The 22,432-nt window shown below is 44.5% G+C and overlaps 1 long non-coding RNA gene across 1 annotated transcript; it reads right to left on the bottom strand.

Annotated features, from left to right (window-relative positions):
- Positions 1 to 12,452: 12,452 nt before the first annotated feature.
- LOC144167255 (uncharacterized) lies at positions 12,453 to 18,667 on the bottom strand. The gene is made up of 5 exons (XR_013321907.1): positions 18,546 to 18,667; positions 17,223 to 17,391; positions 16,881 to 17,026; positions 16,672 to 16,794; positions 12,453 to 14,184 (listed from the first exon to the last, which is right to left on the bottom strand). It is a non-coding gene; the product is annotated as an uncharacterized LOC144167255 (long non-coding RNA).
- Positions 18,668 to 22,432: the final 3,765 nt, after the last annotated feature.

Here is a 22,432-nt window from a genome sequence, read left to right as displayed (position 1 = left end):
CACCTGGCAAATGGAGATTAACACAGATAAAACTAAGCATGTAACGTTTATTTCCTCTAACAATTTCACCCCAAATCAGTACACTATTTCGAATACCCGTATAGAGTCAGTGCTGTCATTTAAGTATCTGGGTATATTTCTTAGTTCAAACTTGACCTGGAACACTCATATAGAATACTTAACAGGTAAAGGTTTTAAAAAACTGGGCCTTCTAAAACGACGCTTACACCTTGCAAACTCCGAAACTAAACTGCACGCATACTGTTCTTTAATTCGGCCTTCGTTAGAGTACGCTTCTATTATATGGCACCCGCACCAGGAATACCTAACAGCCTTACTCGAGTCAGTACAGAACATGGCTCCTCGGTTTATTCTTTCGTCATATTCCCGCTATACCATTGTTTCGGCAATAAAAGCGTCCCTCAATCTTCCGCCTCTGGCAATTCGAAGAAAATACTGCCGCTTATCATTTTTTCATGCTCTTTATCACAACGGTTTATTGCCTTCAAGCAGTCATGTTCATCCAGCAACTTACGTATCAGCACGCATCGACCATGCGCATAAAGTCAGGCCCATATTCGCGAAAACTAACAAATACCAAAATTCACCATTACCGCTTAGTATTGCCGAGTGGAATCTGTTGCCTGCCAGTGTGGCAAACCTAACCGAGCTGTCCTCGTTCCAGAGTGCTCTGTTAGCGTTTACAGAAATTGAACATCCGCTCTAGTTCTGTATCCATATTCTCTTGTACTATTCTCTTGTACTTTTCTCTTGTACGCCATTTATGTTTTGTACTGGCTTTTCACCCTGCAATCATTTGGCACATATGACTTGTATGCAATTTTTGGTTGATGTGCAATCCCCCCCTAAGTAATGCCTTTTCGGCCCTTAGGGTTACTCAATAAAAAAAAAGGGTACTCACTTGGTCCTTATACTTATATCCCTTCTTGAGTAGAGTGAATCCATGGCTTAAGTTCACGGTGAATGTTCCGGCCTGCTTTCGTGATTTCCTGTTTTGTACTAGTACTTGTCATATCATGTAAGTGTCTCTGAATGGTTTTAAGATTTATTTATTTTCTTTGATATAAATTAAGTACACGTCCAACCGGTGATAGCACGGAAACTGTTGTGATTTCCTCCAAGTGGCTATGAACTGTTGAATTCAGAGCTTATCACTTGGTAGATAATCAGCCAGCCACTCTGAGGGAAAAGTGAAGAAATAAAATCGACAGTATACTATCTTTTCATCACGTCTCTGCCGACCAAAGGCAGCGGATATGGTTATTTTCTCTGTTTTTTGGGCAAGTGTTTTTCTAATGCAATAATAAAACAAATGTCCGTTCACAAGTCGCCGGCAATTACCTCTGGGTATGAGCCACTACATGAGGGTGAAGAAGAAGAAGCTCACTGCGGAAACAACAAACGTCGCTATGCTAATCTATCGCGGTGCAGTGACTCGTCACCCCCACGGCAGCAGCTCGGCACCTGGGCTCTCGTCTTACTATTGGCTTCCGCCAACCTCGGTGTCATGCGGAGGCGTCTCAGAAGTGCAAGCTATGCTGACTCCCTTGGCAGCGGCCACACGAATGCGACAACACGCCGCGCCAGCGATGACAGCCAACAACCAAGATTGCCTCCCAGCCCCGTCTGCACCAGACGACTCTGCTGAGGATGGTACACTTGATAGCACCGCCCCTCTACAACCACGACGAAAGGCGGCTTCGACATCAGGCTTCTCCTTGGCCATTGCTGCCGCTGCAATGGTCAGTATTTGCGTGGTCGTGTTTATAGTGGGCTATGTTTTCCAGTGGATAAATCCCATTGACAACGAGAGAGTAACAGTTGCGGAGCTGTCGCAATCAATTGAAATGAAGTTGCCTGTTGGACTCCGAGAAGCAATCGATGGAGACGTCAAAGAGGCAGCTACGAATGAAACTGTGGCTGCATCTACAGTGACACACTTTAACCACACCCGTAAACAGCATCCCCTGAGGCCACGAATCGTGACAACAGCGGTTAAGCTATACCACACGGACTCCTCGTGGCATTCTAACATCACCGATTCCAACACACCTGTCGGCACGGATCGCCACCAAAAAAGCTACTACGCTCCTACCGGCACGACAGTGTCATCTTTTCTTAAAAGAAAACGACGCTTGTCAAGAAGCAAAACCCTTAAACAACGAATGTTCCGCGGTGCACCAACATTTTCGTCCACCGGTATCCGTGCTTCCACAAATTCGAAGAATTATGACGATATTTACGGCGTACATGCGACCGACGGTACGAAAACAGCAGGTGTAGAACCGGACCAGGAGGATGCCTAGGCGCCAACGTTCCCTGTTTGTCGTCCTGGAGAAGGCGCAACAATTGACACCACAGGGCGATTGAGAAAAGAAACCACCAATGTCTCGTTGAAAAGCACATCAAAGTACGCGAACTCCAAGCGTAACCACAACTCATTTATTTGATTTGGGCTTGCTGTGTGGAAACAAGGTAGTTACATGGGGACCGTTGGCGGATATGTGTAACTAGCGCAATCGTTTTATGCTTCTCTAATAGATACAATTACAACGACTTGAACTTTTTTGTAAAATTGTATTCCTCTATCTAAAACATTTCACCGCTTGAAATTTGTAATTTATGATATTCAAGTAAACGCTTCAAAAACTATTCCGTAAACTTCTATCTCTTCGGTTTTTGTCTCATGCAACCTCAACACTAGTACAGTAAGTCATCACTTAATAATTCTGCTGGGCCAATCTTATCAGGCCGTCTGTGCCGTTAGTCGCAGTATCCTGTCGCTGAGACAAAGTTTTTTTAAATTCAAAACTTCGCAAATTCAATGCATAAATCATTCGTTGACACTGGGGCTTAACTTTTCCGGCAGTGACATCGGGTATTATGACCTGAGTGGGTGGCTCCCCATGAATATAAGACTTTCGACAATAATGTATGGTCGTTCCCTGCTGTTCATAGACCGTGCAGTGATATTAAACAGTACTGCTCTCCATAACAAGGAGTTTCCATACTTGCGGTAAATGCTCGCAGTGGTATTTAAACTTGGGAGCAGAGTGTTCCCACCTCTAAGCTCTGCGCGTGTCCAGCTATCATTCCAACCGCCCTATCACGCACAGCCGCCGACATTGACAGCGCCGCTGGCTCCGACAGCACAAACTTTGCGTCATAATTGAGCTTGTCTGCGATTGTTCTCAAAGTCGACTCGTCATCTGAGCATCCGATTTACGGCTAGAATAAATGTGTTTTATGTTAACACCTTTTTACATACATTCTTTGTTTGACGCTCTGGCCCAAACGCGTTTTCATTTAGCTGTCTTTCTTTCACCATACGCGTGTTTGCAATGATAGGTCATTTAAACTGGCTTGAAGACAAACGGAACACAATAATAGTGTGGTCTGTTTGGCGAGTTGATTCATGCTTTCAAAAAAATTAAGGAGACCGCGACAGATGAGGATCCAGAACTGCAGTAGACTGGAGGAGCGCTCGTCCAGCCTAGTGCTTCACTGTCCTCGTCTATTGCACTGTTTAAAAAAAATTGAAAAAAAGAATAATGGTGGTGCGCGATTTAGAGTTGTCGCTGGACACAGCTTCTTTTGGTAGCCATGGCAAAAAAATTATCCGCTGCAGCCAAGTCTGCTTACGTGCTTGTAGGGTGAAATCATGGCTATAGTTATAACACCTGTGTTACTGCTGCATCGTATTTGCGTCTCTCTCTTTGGTTGGCTTCCTTTGTCTTCTGAAGCGAATTACTTCTAGCAGCTTCTTTCCCGCAAAACCGAGTTCCTGCTTCTTTCTTTCTTTGCTATCGTTTGTTGTCTTACGGTGTGGATTACTTTAGCATATGCCACACCATCACTACCGAAATTAATATTCTGCGTGGCTAGTGAACCACGGTTCTGGTCAAGTGCCATCTCGTTCAAGTATCACGCGGCATGCACTATTCTACAATTGTTGCGTTTCCAATTCATAATTTTCTTGATTTTGTGAACAAATTACATTAACCTCACAAAGCTCCCAATTCCTGAACGATCTTCTAAGAGGGTATGCGGTACGAAGACGGGAACAATAACTTTGGATTTACCAGAAGAAACGCGGAAAGATAGTGCAGTGGTAACGCATCGATATGCTTTTGCGGAGACCCGAATATAAATCTCTTTGGATCACACATGTTTAGATTTTGTTTTTACAGAAGCGGCCATTTTCGTACCTAACAACATCAAACAACGGTTTTTTGCGGAATTGAGCACTTGCGGCTTCCGCATTCCAAATGTTCGAAGATTGATATAAAAGGCAGCCCATAGCGCAAAACTGCCTTCATTGCACACAATTACTTAATCAGCTTTTGGCAAAACATTTCTGGGTTGCCATCTATCGCGAAAACAATTTCAAGACCCTGTTTCCGCGCGTATGTGGATGATCAGCAGGGCAGTATAGCTCCGTTGTGTGGGGACGTGGTAGGGTATCCGCTTCTGCTACACAGCCGCGGCAGATTACTGTGCAGTGAGCAAGACTTCCGCCCCCATTGAACGTTGTCAGGCCAGCGTTGAGGGACCAGGTGAGAGTAGAGTGAGACACATCTGATGTTTTGCGGTTAGACTTGTCACAAAAGAAATGGTTCTCCCCCAAGTACACAGTGATAGTAGATGCGACAGAAGCAGAGGGCGCGCACGTTGCCAACAGCAAAATCCAAACCGAATGGGTAGGCAGGTAGGTAGGCAGAAAACGTTTATTTGAGCTGCTGATGTGGGAGTGGCTCCCTGGTCCGGTTTCCTTGTCCAGGAATCCATGAGATGAGCTCAAAAAAGAAAACTGTATTTGCGAGTAGTAATGCAGAAAAAGGTGAGTTACAGTTTGGGAAATCGGGCATTATAATTAGCTACTCTGAAGGAGCCGCGCTGGCTCAGTGGCTAAGACGCTGTGCTGATGAGCCCAGGCATGCGGGTTAGATTTCGCCGCGGTGGATGCTTTTCTGATGGAGACGAAAAGCGAAAACGTCGGTGTGGCGAGATTTTGGCGCACGTTAAACGTCCCCAGGTGGTCGAAAATTTTCGGGAGCCTTCCACTACGGCGCGCCTCATAGCCCTGGTGTCGCTTCGGCGCGTTAAACCCCACAAGCAATCTACTTTCTAAGCACGTACAGCCTAGACCTATCATTCCGTACGTGCATTCCTTGGAGGCGCTCCGATCTTTTTTAGAAGCTACAGGCCAGTATGAGGCTCGACTTCTTGCACGGGAATTTATCAAATTCGCGCACCATGCGTGACGCTCTGCACATGATTGGTCGAGCCTTGCTAGATAAACCAGTCTTGGGGTCGAAGGGTTTCCACTCCTACAGTAATGTTCTCCCGTCTAGATCAGGCGAATGTCAGGGACGCCGGGAGCAGGGCACCTCACTGGGAAGCATAATTTCGTAGACGGACCATTAAGTGCTATTGCCTGACAGTGCACTGTCCCGTGACGTCGTGTGGCAGTGACTGCATTGCACGAAGCATCGTTGGGAGGGTGGCTCCAAGGAAAGGGTGACCACGGGCGCGCCCGCATGACTTGTAAGGCGTAAGAACTCGGGCTTTCGTTATCCTTTAGCCTAACGCCTCTAATATGGTGTGGAAAAGAACCAAGGAACAGAAAGGAACAAAACATTCAGCAGCCTTAGACTTTGGTCTGAAGGCCTAGAAGTAGGTTAGGTGTTGCTGCAAATTTCTTGACGCTGACGCAATAAAGTGGTGCCTTCTTTACGACGCCTGCTCCACTGTTTTCAACACGTGTACTTTATGTTAGGTGAAGAATAGGGTAAGAGTGGCCTTTTTGCCCTCGATGTTTCCGTTCCCTACCGCTACTCCCACGATGACGGCCACTAAGATATTGGCTCTAAAACCGTTTACGCTTCTTTCTGTAGGAAAGTTCGTTAAAGGGGCCCTGAAAGGCGTTTTGAGCACACTAAATGAACTAGCGTAATAGTTAGATTGGGTCGTCAACGTCAGCTGTGCCAAGTATTACTCTTTTACATGCAGCGGGAAGCTCACACTTTTGTTGCAAAGTTTGTCACCCTTTTTTCACCCTTCCCTGCATGTTTTTGGACGCCGCCATCTTCACATGTCTACGTCATCGATTCCAAGAAGTTCGTCATGAGGTACACATCCTGCTATTGGGAGGGTTTTTCACGCACTTCGGGCAAAGACATGTGTCGTCTGCTCAGCGTCGGCTCGCCGGCTGTTCTGCCAGCGGAGTGCCGGAGCGCTTGGACATTTTACGACAAACGAAACAAGTGTAAACATAAGCTTAACCGTTTGTATTGAACGACGGCCATAACACGACATGCATATTCTCTTACGTGAGTACGTAACAAAGAAAGCGTCGAAGCCCCGTGGCACTTCTTTCGAGCAATCGCAGAGAACGCCCTGAGCCGAAAGCCCGGGTTTGACGTATACATTTTATTCAACTTCAAAACAATCCAGAGATGCGTTTTGAACAAAAACAACGTCACAACATGCGTTGCAAGTCTGAAGCACGATTGACAGACGATCGGTTGCCTCCTCCTGCCCGTCGTAAATTCGGCACTCACCTCGCGCCTGGTTTGCGGGGACGAAGAGCAATTCACATCTGAGACGGCTTTTTGGATAAACAGTGCGCGGTGCATCAAAGGGAACGAGCGCACCATTCTCCTCGTGCGGCTGCGAGTTCGCCGCCGATAAAAAGTCACGTGCCGCCGATAGCAACTGCAGGAACGTACACCGCGAAAGGGCAAGGCCAGGCCGCACACATGTGGCCAGGTCATTTGTTCGTTTTTGCAGCTTTGAGCCGAGTGCGGGATCCATGTCCATGGTGTCAACAAAGATGAAAAGGCCGAAAGAGCTTGCCCGTAGCAGACGGCAGTCTGAGGAGCGCAATAGCGGAAGTACGTCACCGCTGAGCAGCGCAGCATCATGGGAGGAAAGCTCGCGCGCCGACAACAGCAAAGAAAAAGTTGAAAGGAGGAGGAAATACGGCGCGACGATAATGCACGGTTTTTGATTTACGATTTCTCAGCTAACACTCATCGCTTTAACAAAATTCTTGCAGTAGGAGATTGCTAATACATTGTTTTATTTGGTTACATGTACATCCATGCATCGGCGGAAGGTACTTCAGGACTCCTTTAAATTGAATTTTCTTCTCCCCGTTAGCAGTACTGGTACCAACATCTCTTAAAAATCGACTCCTGTACTATACGGGAAAAACTGAATGGTTTCCGGGCCTGTGAGGGCAGTCGATATTTCTTCTTTCGCATCCCCGATTGCTGCTTTGATTGATCGATAGGAACTCGAAGACTCAGCTTTTGGCACACCAAGGGTTTTATTACGTGCTTTTCCAGAAGAAAAGCACGATATGAGATCCTAACGGTCCAGAGACACTGATTCCCAAAAACTTTGCACAGGATGCACCCTGTGCGAGGAATCACTGTAGTAATTGGCATTTGTTCTTCAGCATGGGACGATAACGTCGTACAATTTGTAGGAGCTACCCACTTTGTATTGTCAGATAGCATGCAAGCCTACTTTCTAGGGACTGATTGTTTTGAGCACATGTTTTAATGTCCTGATGAAATGGGAATTAAGCGCACGCGACGGTTAGTTGCTTTTTGGGAGCTTTTGAGAACACCAGCTTGGCGCGCGCCTCTGTAAGCCTAGCCGGGCAATACTACCATGTAATAAAATAACAAATGTATACCACCTTGGAGTGCCTGCTCAAGCTCGGCGTAAGCTGTGGCGCCGCCCTCCGCAACATATTTGAACTATTTCCGTCGCTTGTCAATTGCGAGACCCAAGCCTTGCCGTCTTTTTTGTACGGCAGACCCAAGGCATTTAGTCTTGTCTGTTGTTGCGTTGGCGGCTCGACCCACTGGCATTGGATTAGTTAGCAGTGGGCGTGAAGTTTCTTACTGATCGCCTTCTCCTTTCAGAAACTTCGATAAAGGCAGACATGCCGACATTGAGGCGAGCTTGTGCGTTTTGGCGCACGCAAGCTGTTCGGTAAGCATAATGTTTCCGGGATCGCGAAATCGACAGCCTCTTGTATTTAGGGCTGCGCAGTAAACTGCAATTTAGAATTAGCAGTGTGTTCAACTACATCATACAATCAAATGAAGAAAACAACCTCAAAGGTTATTGTGCAAGGAGACTCAACGTAACGTCGATAAAAGCCGGAAAAAATGCTCTAAATGAGACCAGTCATCCGCCCTTACACGAAGCATGTCCCGCGAACAGATATTCCATTCGTCCTATCAACTAAGGGTGCTATGGTTTGCTTGAATGTCGAGGGTATTTATAGAAAGGAAGATACTAAAAATAAGCGATATATATAAAGACAAGTAGCCATTCAGTCCTGCGAAAGTGCACGACTAGGGAAGCTCTTAAGCAGTCGACAGAGCGGGGACGCAAAATTTAGCTGACTGGGACGACAAAATGATTGTTGGATGTTGCCTATGGTCTTCCATAAAAAAACGCATACATTTTTATTTTGTTTCTTGTGGTCTTGAATATGGTGCTTATTAATGATAACTAATCTGCTTCAAATACACGACGAAGTGATGAGTTGTAGAAGCGTGATATTGAAATAATGTTTTTAACGGCGCGCAAGTTTGAAAATGGCGTCGTTCATTTGCATTTTTTCCTTTACTATTGCATAATAAACATATGTTGTTTCATAGTGCCTTTAGCTTCAAAAATTCGGGAGGGATTAGCACAATGGATAAATGTAAAAATAACTAATAGATTCACATTACACCAAATCATTAAAACTGAATTAACCGCAGAATAAACACGGGTGTGCTGCTCTTCTGTTAGAAATTCTCTTAAAATTTCTTGGTGTGAAATTATGCTATTTTGAATAGTAACTTTCTTCTATCACTCAAAAAGCTGGGAAACGGCAATTGCAGTCTTTTGGTAATGATTCATAGGGCAGAAACTTGGGGCCTCATAAACGACTTGAAAGAAGAGTTAAGTGGCCCAACCGCTTATGGGAAGCAGAATGTAAGTGGTGATGTTACAGTATCAGAAAACAACTGAGCGGAATAGAGAATACACTCGCGTGGAAGACATTCTAGCTGAAATTAGGCGACAAAATGAGCATGGACGTGACATGTCATGTGCACGAGGGACAACATGTGGCCCATCCGTTTAGCCAAAGGGAATCTAATAGACCGGAAACACGATAGGGGTAAACCAAAAACTTGATGGAGGAATGCACAACGGAAATTCAAGAGCAGAGGGTGGATTCAGCTAGCAGTCGATAGAATTGGCTGGATATTTATCGGAGAGGCCTTGGTTGTGCAGTGGACACCACGAGGTTGAGGATGATGATGATGATGTAGTAGCACGCGTGCCTGGAAATTGATTTTCTGAAGGCGCGCTGTTGGTTGACTTATTTGGCGCACAGTGCATCACGCACTGCACCATGCATTCACAGGGGAACATGGATCCGAGGCGACTACAAGTCGTCTTTGGAACGATTGTCACACTCGAAGCCGTGTCTGCAATGATCCATAATGGCTTCTAAAGAATGCGGCAGCCACGATAACCTCTGCCAAGCAGGATGTCTTTTCATGTTTAGCTTTTGTGCTGGAGTTTTTTTACACGCGCGGTAGCGCTTAACGACAGTGTTAGAGTTTTAGTTTCTACAGCCACAACGCGAGGGACCCGGCGGTCGCCGCGAGGCACACGCTCACGAGAGCTCGGAATTTCCTTAGTATTGTTTTCCTGCAACGGCGAACTTACGGTGTCTAAAACAGCTCCGCGGTTAAAAAGTGAGAGATGAAAGGCCAAGTGTGAGTGAAGGAGCCAACAACAAAAGATCCCGCATATTGCCACGCGAAGGAATATTGCTGCTCTCCTCGGAGCCATGTTCCCCTGTGAATGCATGATGTAGTGCGTGACGTACTGTGCGCCGAATAAGGCAACCAACAGCCCTCCCTTTAAAAATAAACTTTCAACTCGGAGGCGTCTGACTTGCAGATACTGCTACCGCTGCCTCGAGCCTATGACGAAGACCTGGCAGAAGTCGACAATGCTAAGGATGACTTCACATCCACCACTCGCCGCGAGCACGACGTGACCTCTTCGATGCAGATGACGATGATTATTCACCGCAACTATGCAAAGAAGCAAAGATACTGAAACTTTAATCTTTTTCCGCAATGCTGATCTACAAAAGCTTCGACATTCAAGTATTGCGTGTGAGTGCAAGTTTCACTGAATTTTTTATAAGAAAGTTTCTTTTCTGAGGCGAGAGGCTACATGGTACTCCTTTTGCGACCATCTTGCTATTTGTTAACCTGATTTCCAATATCGCGCCCTTTCTAGAGATTCCTTGCACGCCGCCATGGGTAAAGGCATACCAGGCCGTAGTCACAGGTGTGCAACACCGAGAAAGTACGCCATGGCGGAAGAGGCTAAAGCGCCTCGAAATGCCACTCGTTGAAATTGATTTATGTAGGAAGCGACTATGGATAGATGGGTTTCGCGTTTCGACGAGACCAAGATACGAAAGTTCAAGGAAATATTCAACACCTGCCCCGCAGAAGGTGCAATTAGGGTTACGCCTTCGCGTTCCTGGAAAGTTCGAAGCATCCTCCGCAAATTACAGAGTTATACAAAGGTAACCAACACTTGGAGTGCCGTTGGAAGTCAGCGAATGTGATACCGTGGCGTTCGCTCTATTTACAGTTCTCTCGGCACACCTTCATTTCCCTAACGATTACGATTAGGTCGAGAATATGGCAGAGAAAACAAGAACAGCCTATGTAAGGGTGGGAAGGTGGCCTCTTTTTTCCTAAAAAACAACATCTGGTGCGGTATACCACAGAAGGAGCGAAGCGCTCTGCTTGAAACAGAGGATAACATAACTGAGCGTGGTCACGCACTGGTAAGAAGTTACTGTCCGTTGCAATCATTGTGTCATCACCACTAATAAGGCTATTGCGATGCATTGTCGCATCTTTAATTTCCAGGATATTCCAGGATAATAAACACCGTGCTTGCCTGAACGTCGCAGGTAGACGGTAGATGGTGTGCCAACAGCCGTAGATAGAGTGCCGCCAATATTTTGTGCCGCCGCAATGCGTCTTCTATCTAAATGGAAGTTCTTCTATCTAAAGTCTTCTATCTAAAAGGAAAAGGAAACAAACATTATTTCACGCACGTGTGGGCTGAAACAAAGTCAACCAATTGCGAGTACGGGTGCCAGGCTCTGTATGTAAAACAAGAAGTTACGGAAAAGTTAACTAAACGTATAGGCATGCACGTAAAAAAATTCCGCAAACACTGAAGTAGGCCTACGTGTTTCGAAGGCGAAAGCTCAGCAATTATAAAAAAAAACTTCTGTAGCGCTACACAATAGTTGGGGCTCATTTGTTTCTTTGTCTTGTGACAATTACGCCGACTGGGGGAGTAGCCGCAATCCATTTGCATCTTTAACTGAACTTCCTGAAATTTCTTTTTATGTCTCTCTAGGAAGCTCAGAGTGTGGGCTGTTTTTGGTGTGCAACTCTTCACCGCGTGTGCCGTTGCGTTCATGTATCACAGCGCACGCATCAGACTAATTGTTTTTCATTATGCAAGGATGCAGTTTAAATCTGTGGTTAGAGCATTCTGCTGCTGCTCTAGCGAGTATGGTCTAAATTCCACGCAAATGCAAATTTTCGTTTATTAATTATTTTGTCTTTACACACTCTTAATCTGGTTCCACGTAAGATCCACTTAGTAACTGGAACTTTTTTGCAAAAAAGTTCCAGTTATATATTTGGAACCGTGTTCCACATATCCTGAAAATTAAGTGGAACAGTGCCCCACATATTTTTGCAACTAAATTATGTGGATCGGTGTTCCAAATAAAAGTATGCGGATCACTGTTCCAAATAAAAGGGTAGTTTAAGTTACTGGAACATTGATCCATGTAAAATGATTATGGAATTTATCCGGTGCGCCGTTCCAGGTACCTTCAGGCCAGCTGTTTATATAAAACGGTGTTCCTATAGGCATTGGGAAGCTGTCTATGGGACTCCACTTTTCCAATATTTCTGCTTTCCTGTTGGTATACACCGAGGTCATATGCCAGGCTGGCGGATGCATTGGTAACAGCAGGAAACCGCAAGCACCATTTTAACACAGCCTTGATATATGACCCGCAGTGATACCAACAATTGGAAAGCAGAAACCACGGGAGCAGTGTGGTCCCTGACAGTTCCCAACAGTTGCCTATCGGAGCACAGTTCTATATAAACGTTGGTCTGAGGCACCTAGAGCGGCACACAGTCTTTTGCTTCACCCGCAGAATCATCTTCTGACTTTCAGCTGCATGTAAAAGAAACAATACACTTGCATTAAAATACGCACGAAACCAACTATTATGACTCATACACTGCTTCTCAATATACTATACAACTTTATTGGGTGTTAGTATGCATACATTTCAGATTTCAATAGCTGTCTATTTTAAATTGCGCAGAAAATGACCAACGTACAAGGAATAAATACCATAACGATAACACTAGGCTCCAAGTGGCATTTTCAAATATTCACCTTTACTCAAAAACATGGTGAATAAAGACGGTATTAGGGGCAACTGCTTCACAAATAAATAGACGTGTGCGTCTACCGCGGCACTGACACAGACAACAGTGAGCATCAAATATGCTGTCTTATCAGATAAACCAAGGTAATTCAAAGGCGGAAGGACTCATTGCGCTTGCCATACTATGTTTACGTATAACTGTTTGGGAAAATGCAGTTTGCTATTAAATTGTAGGGAAAGGCCTAAAAACAGGTCATACACGGTTGTATTATCACAAACCTACAACAGTGCAGTGCTAGGGTTTAGGAAAACAACGCTCGAGCCAAGATTAACGATGAAACATTTTGACACGAGAGGTCACATGTGGCAATATGCCACCATTAGAACATGATTATTAAAGATAGTAGTTTCCTGACACCAGACGTAAGTGTAACATCAAGCTATTTGTAGGCAAAATAGACTTTATGAGCGTCCTGAAAAGGCCTGACTTAAGGCACGTTACTTACCCAAACAATCTGTAGTTGTTTAAAATAATTCATCCCAAGAAATCTCACAAAACCCAGCGTGAATCTTATATAATTTTGCAAACCAGGTAGCTGGATGCATGTTACACAGATTAAAATTTAACAAGCAGACTAATTATATACGTCATCAATTCAAGCGGGAACAAGTCAGACATCCTTAAGAAGCAAACAAGCCAGCGTTGAATCATACAGGTGACCAGTTTTACAAAGCAGGATTGAAAGCATTTTTTTCCAGCCTCAACATTTTACCTTAGGTGAAATTCACAGTTGCGTACTATAAAAACCCTCCCGTCTTGGTACCAGTGTAATTGTGACCAAAGCCCTGCTTCTTCCAAGCAAGAAATGCAGCTTTGTTCAAAGAAGAAAACTTGTTCAAGCCAAATACGCACATTTTCAATTCTTCTAGGTCATGGGTGTCAGCTCATATCCGGTACTAAAATTTATCAATGAAGGCGGAAGCCATCTGCGTAAATAATCACTGTCACTTTTGCATCAGCAGCAGCACTGCCATGAAAAAAAATCTCATGAGCTACACTTGAATAATAAGGACGTTACAATGCGGTGCCATGAACTACATTAACACCCACTATAGATTCAAAGGCAGTCTGCGCATTGTGCCAATGATGAAAAATAAGGCACGACTTCAGTGTTCAGTTGACATGAAACTTGCATGTGCCAGTAACTTAAACCTCTTCATTTGATTTCACCCCTTCATGCCTTTCATCTGACCTCATTCATGCCTTTCAAGAGATACTTTAACCTCTACCAATAATTTAAAATCCCAAGTAGAGCTGAACACTTCAAGTATTTCAACAGAGACTCCAACTTAAATGACACCAGGCCACTGTCAAACTTCTCATGCTTTCCAAGAACTCCCTGCAAAAGTCCCAAGAACTCTCCAAAGGAACACAACCATATGAACATGATGACACGATGAAAAAGATGACATATGCGGCGAAGAGGATGACCACATCCTGAAGTGACAATGCAGGCGGCGAATCCGTGATGTGTTTCTTGCGGGCAATATTGATGCCGCCAGTCCCTTCTCAGAATAACCGGGCCTCGAGAAGACTTACTGCTCACCTCATGTACCTTCAAGGAAACAAGAAAATTTTGTTACATGGTTGCTTTAAATGAGTGAGTTGCTTAGTCCCTTTCATAACACAGTAATTGATTTAAAATCAGTGATTTCTTGGGTTTTTTCTGGGAGTGCTGCTAAAGGTGAAAGTGCGCTAAACAATATCACCACAGACAATCAATGAAATTGCCCTGATTCTGGAAAGTATCCAACTTTGCTGCCTCGGTATCCTGAATATAAGGTTTTTTTTCATCCTTGAGAGGTTTCGTTTATTAATGAAATAATAATTACTATAATCACCTTTCGGCATTAGGTTTTACACACCTTCTCTCTGCAAAAAATGTTCTCTGTACTGTATAATGTGCTCCCTAGAATGCTGTAGTGAAACTGGCTTATTATAACTTACAGCTAAACGATGTTTCTACCACAAAGAAATAAATGGCCAGTCATAGGAAATCATAAATATCGTAGTGTGGCAAAATTTTTTTTTGGAATCAGTTCCCCCTAAAATATTTCCCTCTCGATATGTATTACCTCCATCATGCAGGGGTGATCCAGCCATTCGAACTATTGGAGCAATTTTTGGAGCTGAAAAAATGTTATTTTGGAGCACTATTGTATCAGAGCTTGATTTTGGAGCATCTTGGGAGCAGCACAAAACTTATGTTGCAGCTTCATTTATCTGGAGATAAAGAAGGCTGGCAACCATTCAGGCAACGCTAATTACTTCCCCACAGTTGTACTCTGAAGCTGGTAACTAAAGCACCAAAAATGTGTGCCCCCACAGCCTTTAGACACCGCTGCAAGTGAAGCAGATGAGAAGCGTTTCTTTAACTTAAAAAACAAACACCAAGTAATCATTACAAAAACTTACTGATACCAAAAGGGGGCCCATTTTATTTACAATAAAATTATTTCACTATCTCAAACATATTGCACTGATTTGTTGCTTCTTGCCGTTTCGTTCAGTTCATCCAGCTCGGAGGGTCCGGCTCGACAATATTTAGACAGAAAATATTGCACTTCACACACATCACACCATACTATTGCTTCTTGCTTGCCTTCTCATTAAGTTCATTCAGCTCGGAGAGGGTGTGGCTAAAGGCAGAGTTGCCTTCTGGTAATAAAGCCTGCCCTGATGAAATAATGTTTTCAGCCCTTTCCAGCAACGCACGGCATGAGATCCCCTTTTCTCCCAAATTCCACCTGAGCCGCTTTTCATTGCCAACATCAGCACCACATTCCCGGCCACTGAGGCGGTGGATAAGAGCAATATGAAGGGGCTTTATTTTCAATACCGTCACGCGGAATGATAAAAAAAAGAACAAAAAACAAAAACAAAGAGAAACCCGCTGCGAAAATCCCAAACGGCAAGTTGTTTAAACTTACGCTGATGCAGTTTTGGCTAGCGCTACTCCACTGTAGTAGCCCTAAATATATAAGGCCGCACAGTAATAAAACGATTCGCCGCGAGCGCAGAAAAGAATACACTCTCGTTTGTGCATCTTGTCACGAGTGGCCGAACGTCAATCGCTAGTTTTCTACAAGCGATACACATGAAGTAATGCCATTATGCTTGTTTGCAGCAGTGCGGGAAACCACTCTGTTGCGGTCCACGCCACCGGAGTGTATGCATGCCGACTTGCCGAATTACCATCTCTGCTCCGAAGCGGCACCGTGGCTGCACTATTGCTGCACTGTGGCTGCACCATGAGCAGAGCTCGGCTGGGGCAACCGAATAATCGAGCGCACCGCTTCCTCCAAGTTGCCAACCTAGGAACCATCGTGCTGGTTAGCGGCAGAATGATAGTCTCTCGCTTCAGCTGGTTTGAGGGCACAACTCTCGGCCGAAAGACTGGGTTCAAGCGGTTCGGAGCATTTGGCGCAAGTAAAACACCACTGGGCACAGCAGGGCGCAGGAGAGTACAATTGTAGCAAAATGGCGCAAATGGCGCAGCTGGATCACCCCTGTCCATGGTTCGTAGTGGTATGAGGCAGAAGTTGAGCTGACTAATGCTGAACTAGGCTGTTGCACAATTTTCTTATAAATCGCTACTATAGCACATTTTCTTGCAGACGTCACTTTCTGTGCTCTAAACAATTCCCTTTAAAAAAATTACCCCTTATTTAACCAACTGTCAAAATCCAATGCAAGCATTACTCATGCTACGCCTGTATTTGGGAGTATTATTGGTGCTACAGGCGTATTAAAAGCGGGACATTTAAATCGTCAGTTGCCACCGTATTGTTGTAGCAGCAACCACGTTGGGCGTGTCCGTGGTGCTGGCAAATCACAACAACTCTCAAGGTGTAAAAGCTAAATATTTACAAAACTAAAATACAAAATAGTGGTTTTTTGGCCACTGTTGGAGCATCCGTAATAGGCGGAATGTGAACACAATGGCCAATATTGGCATTCACGATAACTTCTTAACACTGAGATTTTATTAGGACGAACAGACCCAGAAATTGAGTCTCACAAAAACAAAATGCCAGCTTACCCAACCAAAATTAAGACCCGGGTGTTTATGCCAGGGCCGTCTCAACGGGCACTTCCAGGAAAGTTTCGCTAACGTGTTCCGAAAAGCTCCTACTGTCACCTTGAGCCACAGGCCAAGCTGTCACTGAAAATAAGTTTCAAACCATTAGTTATAAAGAAACTACCTAAAAACGCGCCATGAAAGACCCAAAAATGGCAGTGCGTACTTACTTGTAGAATGCAATGATTTCATCCCGTGCTAGGGCTTTGATGTGTTGCCTTCTGATGATACACTTCCAAGAAGGGGTCCAAATACAATTAAAATGGCCATATGCATTCCTTGTACCACTGTTTTAGGTCTATCTTCGCCCTAGTGCCTAGAAAATAAACAGTACAAAAATATCAGAGAATAAATTTATGCCTTGCTTTACCCAGGGAGCACGAGAAAATATTTAACAATGTCTGATTCGTTCCAAGAAAGTAGAATGTCTTTTTTACAGCGGAAGCCCTGGTAATCTTTCCTTGCTAAACAATTTGAGATATGAAAATATTTGAACATACTTTAAAGCTCACCTGTCCTTGGTCTATGCGAACTGGTGAATATCTGCACAATATGCACAACTCAAAAAGTACTCTTTTGCGGCTTATGAGCTCCACAGGGCATTAATAATCCGCCACACTCTCCCCGACGACCCTTCAGCATGCCGAAGATGTCTTCAGCCAGTGAATGCCACAGCCATGACTTCGCAGGAGCATGTAAAGAAAGGAAATAATTTGTTTTCATTTTTTTTTTTGCAGAGGAACAAAAACATTTGTCACAACCTATCAGTGGAGGGCCAAATGTCTCCACAGTCAGCCATATACTCTTTCTGAACAGGTCATAGAGTATGAATACATAATGTAGCAATCTTCTTTTGCAGTATAATTTCTACGTTCAAAGGAGAACAGATATTGATTAATGTTTGGCGCACATCATGATGCAACAACTTTGCACCCGAGCATTTTGAAAATTATTCCAACTCTCGAGCTGCCACTGACATTGATAGCATAAAATGGCAGGAATGGATTATTTTTAAATTTACTTTGAGACGTTAAAACTTCTAATAGTCCACACGTGAGTTTTATGGGTAATTATTCTGAGGTCTCAGGTTACCACTGACATTGACAGCATAGAAACGGCACCACACTTTCTGCGTGTTTCCACTTGCCTTCCCCTCCACAAAAGGAACGTTTTGTTACTACGCTACTGCTCAGACAACACCTTTACCTTGCATTTCACTACACGTCAGGGAGCCAACTAACGTTGACTAGTGTAAATAGACCACCTGAATTCATCGAAGGCATTGGAAGAAACAAGGAACAACTACACACACAGCACAGTTAAACGTAATCAGTGCTGCCGCCAACGCCTTGAACGCACATCAACATTAGGCGGAATAGCGTGATTAGCACAGTAAATTTATGGCTCTCAGAAGACCAACACAACGCAATTAACGCGGAAGTTAGAAAATACCGATAAGTCTAAAGACAGACGCTCCGACAAACATGTTGTGCAGTGTGTGCGCGTGAGACAATAGCGTGCGACTAACCCGAGAAGATTCAGTACGGCTGACAGGTACAGCAACCGTCAATATACAACTAAGCAACACCACACCATAAAGGGACATGCAGACTCGAGAAATGCGCGCACCAGCCACTTTCTAAATAGCACAAGCTAACGTACGCAGTCAGAAATGTCAAGCCGACTCCGACCCACAAACACACAAGCTTAAGTGAATAACGGCCGCAAACGTTTCTCGCATCGAACAGGAAGCGGAGCGGCACGTTTATCGGACGCAGTGATGAACAAGTCAAAGAACAACAACCGTTACCAGAACATAAATAAGCAGCACTTACCTTTTTTGCGCCTCCCGGCAAAACTTCACTTCGTCGAACAGTAAATACAGCCCGAGGACATGAAGAAATCCGCAGTTTCACGCCACAACCAAACTGGTAACCGTTCCCGCCAGTCTGACCGACAGTTCATTTAGTACATCAGGCGCATAACGCGACCAATCGAGAAAACCGCTATAGAAGGCCACCGGTGGCGCTGGATGCGGACGAACAAAAACTAGCTTCCGTAAACGTTGAGACGTAGGGGCGCTGCTGTCGTTAAAAGTGTTCACGCAGTCCCGTTTTTCCCTCATCGTCGTTGTACCCGTTGCCGTCCCACTATACCATGCATCAACGCAAGCGGCGCTGCCTTGTATTCTTTCCTCCATGCTATCAACGCATGCGCACGGCATGCCGCACTGAAGTGGCGGTCGTTTCGTAATCGTTTCGGCGAACTTTTTCTTCCTCCGTGCCTTTGGCGATGCACGCCGTGGCCAGTGTCCAGTCCGCGGAAGAGATCACAAGCTCGGCACCCTTGATCGCTTATATTTGCTTCGGAAAATGGGAGTAGGCCTCTAAGCGGACGTCTACGCTGCTCTGAGGCTGGAACAAAGAGCTCATATATTAGCCAATTTAACACGTTAGTCGGGCTAAAGTTTCTCTCCGCGGTCCGTGAGCGCGTGCGGTATGTGTGCATAAACTTTGATGACAGCTTTATTTCTTTCTTTGCAGTGAAAACAAAACGACGCTTCTTTATTGACTGCGTTCTCTTGACAAGTCTTTCCAATACCAATAATATATACTGCGGCGCTCCTTGATACCCACGTTATAGAAAACTACTTCCGCATAGTGAATCCAGTGTGAATACGCGCTAATTAGCGAGTAATAATACATCTGCCCGTTTTCCAGCAGTTTTTCTTCATGAACACCAATAGTGCAGGAAAAGAGCAACGGGGGGACCAGCAGGAGAAGGCAGGTCATTCGGTGAACCTGAATTACTACGGCAAGTAACAACATTAGGGTAACACTGCGAATTTTCGCGATACTGCAATGCATAATTTGAAATAAGAATGCCATTTCAATATAAATATATAGAGTGTAAGGCAGATGCCGCGGGGTAGATTTAGTTCTCCGGGTTTCGTGTCATTCTCCTCCTGCAAAGAGGCTTTCGTTTTTGCTTGTGAAAATTACTAGCCGGGACGAGACAAAATACAAAAACTAACTTCTAAGCATATAACTGCATGCGTAGCACGATGTGTGTGGTGTAAAATGTGACGCAGTCGGTTACCATTATGTATGTACCCCATCACAACATAAGTAACGTGGACTAAGTACCATTGAGCGCGTACTACACCACAGCGAGATGATGACTGAGTGTTGAACAAAAACTGCCGTTTCTGCGACGCTTTGTAAACCAAATGCATAAAATGTAATGGCCTCAACAAGTATTTCGTAATGAAGATGTTCACAAAAGCACCACGAATTCTTCAGCACTATAACAGCTATGGCTTTGCCCGAACGGCATATGGGGAAAGGGAAGACGTTTAGTCCTTCTCAAATTGAAGTCACTGGTGATTTTGTACTTGACGCCTCAAATTTGAAAAAGACGATGTTCACGAAAGCGGTTTGGGTGCCGCAGAACACCTGGAAATGGGTTCCTGCAATTTCTTCTTTTGCCTAAGATATCCTCCTCTCGACATTTAATGCTTTGTACGGCGTTGACAAAAAAGTGGGATTTCGTTTTCTGGCAAAGGACTTCACTAAAACTACAGCTTAGCCGTATTATGAAAGTTAACTGCTGCAAGACAGTATCATAGATGTCGGCGAACTTCATTAAATTTTATGTGCGGTGTGAGCGTGTATATTAAACGCGCCTGTGCATCTTGGGTCAAGAAGCACCTAATATATATGCGGTTCATTGTTCCAGTTGATGCATGAAAGAGTGCATACTTCACTGCCGTGCACGAGTTATGTGGAACAAGACACGAGCAAAAAATACACAAACGCACTCTCCCCAACCGTTTACTGGGACATAAGTGGAACAGTAACCGGAACCGCCGACATCGCATGACCCCATTTCTTCGGTTCCATATAAAAACCACGAACATAAAGAAAACAAGCTGACGGTTCCAGATACGATCCACCTATATGCCTCGTTCCAGTTATTCTTCCGTTCGGATCCACATAAAATATATGGATCACCCTTTTTAACTGGAACATATATGGAACCAGATTAAGAGTGCAGCAGGGATCATTTTCGTACTATTCGTGTTGACGCCCATGGCGACTCTGTTTAATTTTCGCGTTTTAAAGCACGCTTAAGGACTTTGCATTCATAAAAGAGAATCAAATACCAATAAAAGTCCTGTTGGAGCCGGAGGCACAGCCATCATACGTGGGCGTGCGTGCTGAGTGACTGCAATCGACTTGCGGCCCTCGCACGAGTTGAAAGTGCAGTTCGCAGTGATTATGGGTAAAGTGTTGTAAGCTGGAGTAGGGGGTACTGATAGATAATGAATAGCAGCCCAAGAACTGGCCGAAGAGCACGCAAAAAGAACACACGAAGAATGCCTGAAAACAAAGGAAAGGAACACTTTCGCGGCTAACGTGACCGGTACAGATTTAATACGTAGCTTTTACCCTATCCCCAGATATCAAATCTCTTTTTCATGAAACGAATCAGAAGGCTGGCTGACCCAACCGTCTGATTCTTACGATTATACAGTACTGAAGAATCAGCGCCTGTTTGTGTTTTCCACTTGCGGGTTCTTCGTCCAGTTTTTGCGCTGCTATTTATCACGGATATCTGGAGATTTCTATCTTACGTTCACATCTTCGACGGCTCCTAAAATGTACTGAAGCAGCATACGAAACAGTTTCGTGAAAGTGCACCACCATTCTGTAGCTCTAGCAGGTGTTTGCAGAAACCTTTACCACACGGGAATAAAACTACGTAAATGCAATGTTGTATATGTTTTGCTAAATGGAACAAAAGCAAAAGTGAAGTGTTGAAATGCGGGCATAATTTCAGCAGCATCCAATTAATTATGCATTTGTAAAAGAGAGGTGCCAGCATTGGTTACGGCACAAGTAGTGCCAAAATATATATATGTTGAGGTTATGTAGAACAATGCTAAGTAATGAGAAGTGTGTAATGTTGATGTAATTTTTAAGGAGGGTCCTGGAAGAAAGCGGGCCGTTACAACTCTACGTAAAACATATTCAGGCTGTAGTCGAGAAAACAGCATAGATGTAGTGCGGTGATGTTATTTACAGCGCAGAGCCAATGAAAAAGTAAAAGTCGCAGTAGCCGCACGTCTGATGTTTGCATAACATAGGAGCACGACGCCAGATATAAACAATCCCAATTTTTTGTTCGAAATATGACTTGTAAGTACAGACAGTGCAGTCAGGTAGTTTTGTTCTTGAAACCCGGGAATACTCGTCTGTTGTGTTGTTTTTTCTTGTTAAGTGGTTTTCACTTGTCGCACTTGTTCTGTGGTTGGAATCTTTCTTCCTTGTGGAGAACGAGGAGTGGGAAAACTTGGATCCTTTGCTGGCACCAGGTCGAATTTTTTCTCTGCAGTTTCCGCATCGTGGGCCAGGTGTACGACAGTATTGTCCATTCTATTTGAATAGGTCGGTATTGTGCTCTCTACTGACGAATACTTCACACCCCAAAATGCCTTTTGCTGGAGGTGTTCAGTTGTTGACAAGCGCTGTTTTTGTTTAGAGTGAGATAGAACGCTTGTGCTCCTAGATGTTGGGTAGCTTTCCTTGAAACGAGCCACACTAAAGACACCAGTGCGTTGACTGATGGTGGAGGAAGGCCACGTAGAGTCACCCAGGTATCGCGTAAACACTGTTGTGATTTTAGTCGGACGGGGGTGATCTTTACGTGAGGCGTTGGC

Source organism: Haemaphysalis longicornis, unplaced genomic scaffold, assembly GCF_048455015.1.
Source record: "Haemaphysalis longicornis isolate Haplotype H1 unplaced genomic scaffold, Haemaphysalis longicornis Haplotype H1 scaffold_2, whole genome shotgun sequence".
NCBI lineage: Eukaryota > Metazoa > Arthropoda > Arachnida > Ixodida > Ixodidae > Haemaphysalis > Haemaphysalis longicornis.
The sequence above is the reverse complement of the archived record's forward strand: the minus strand, read 5'-3'. Positions and strand labels throughout refer to the sequence as shown.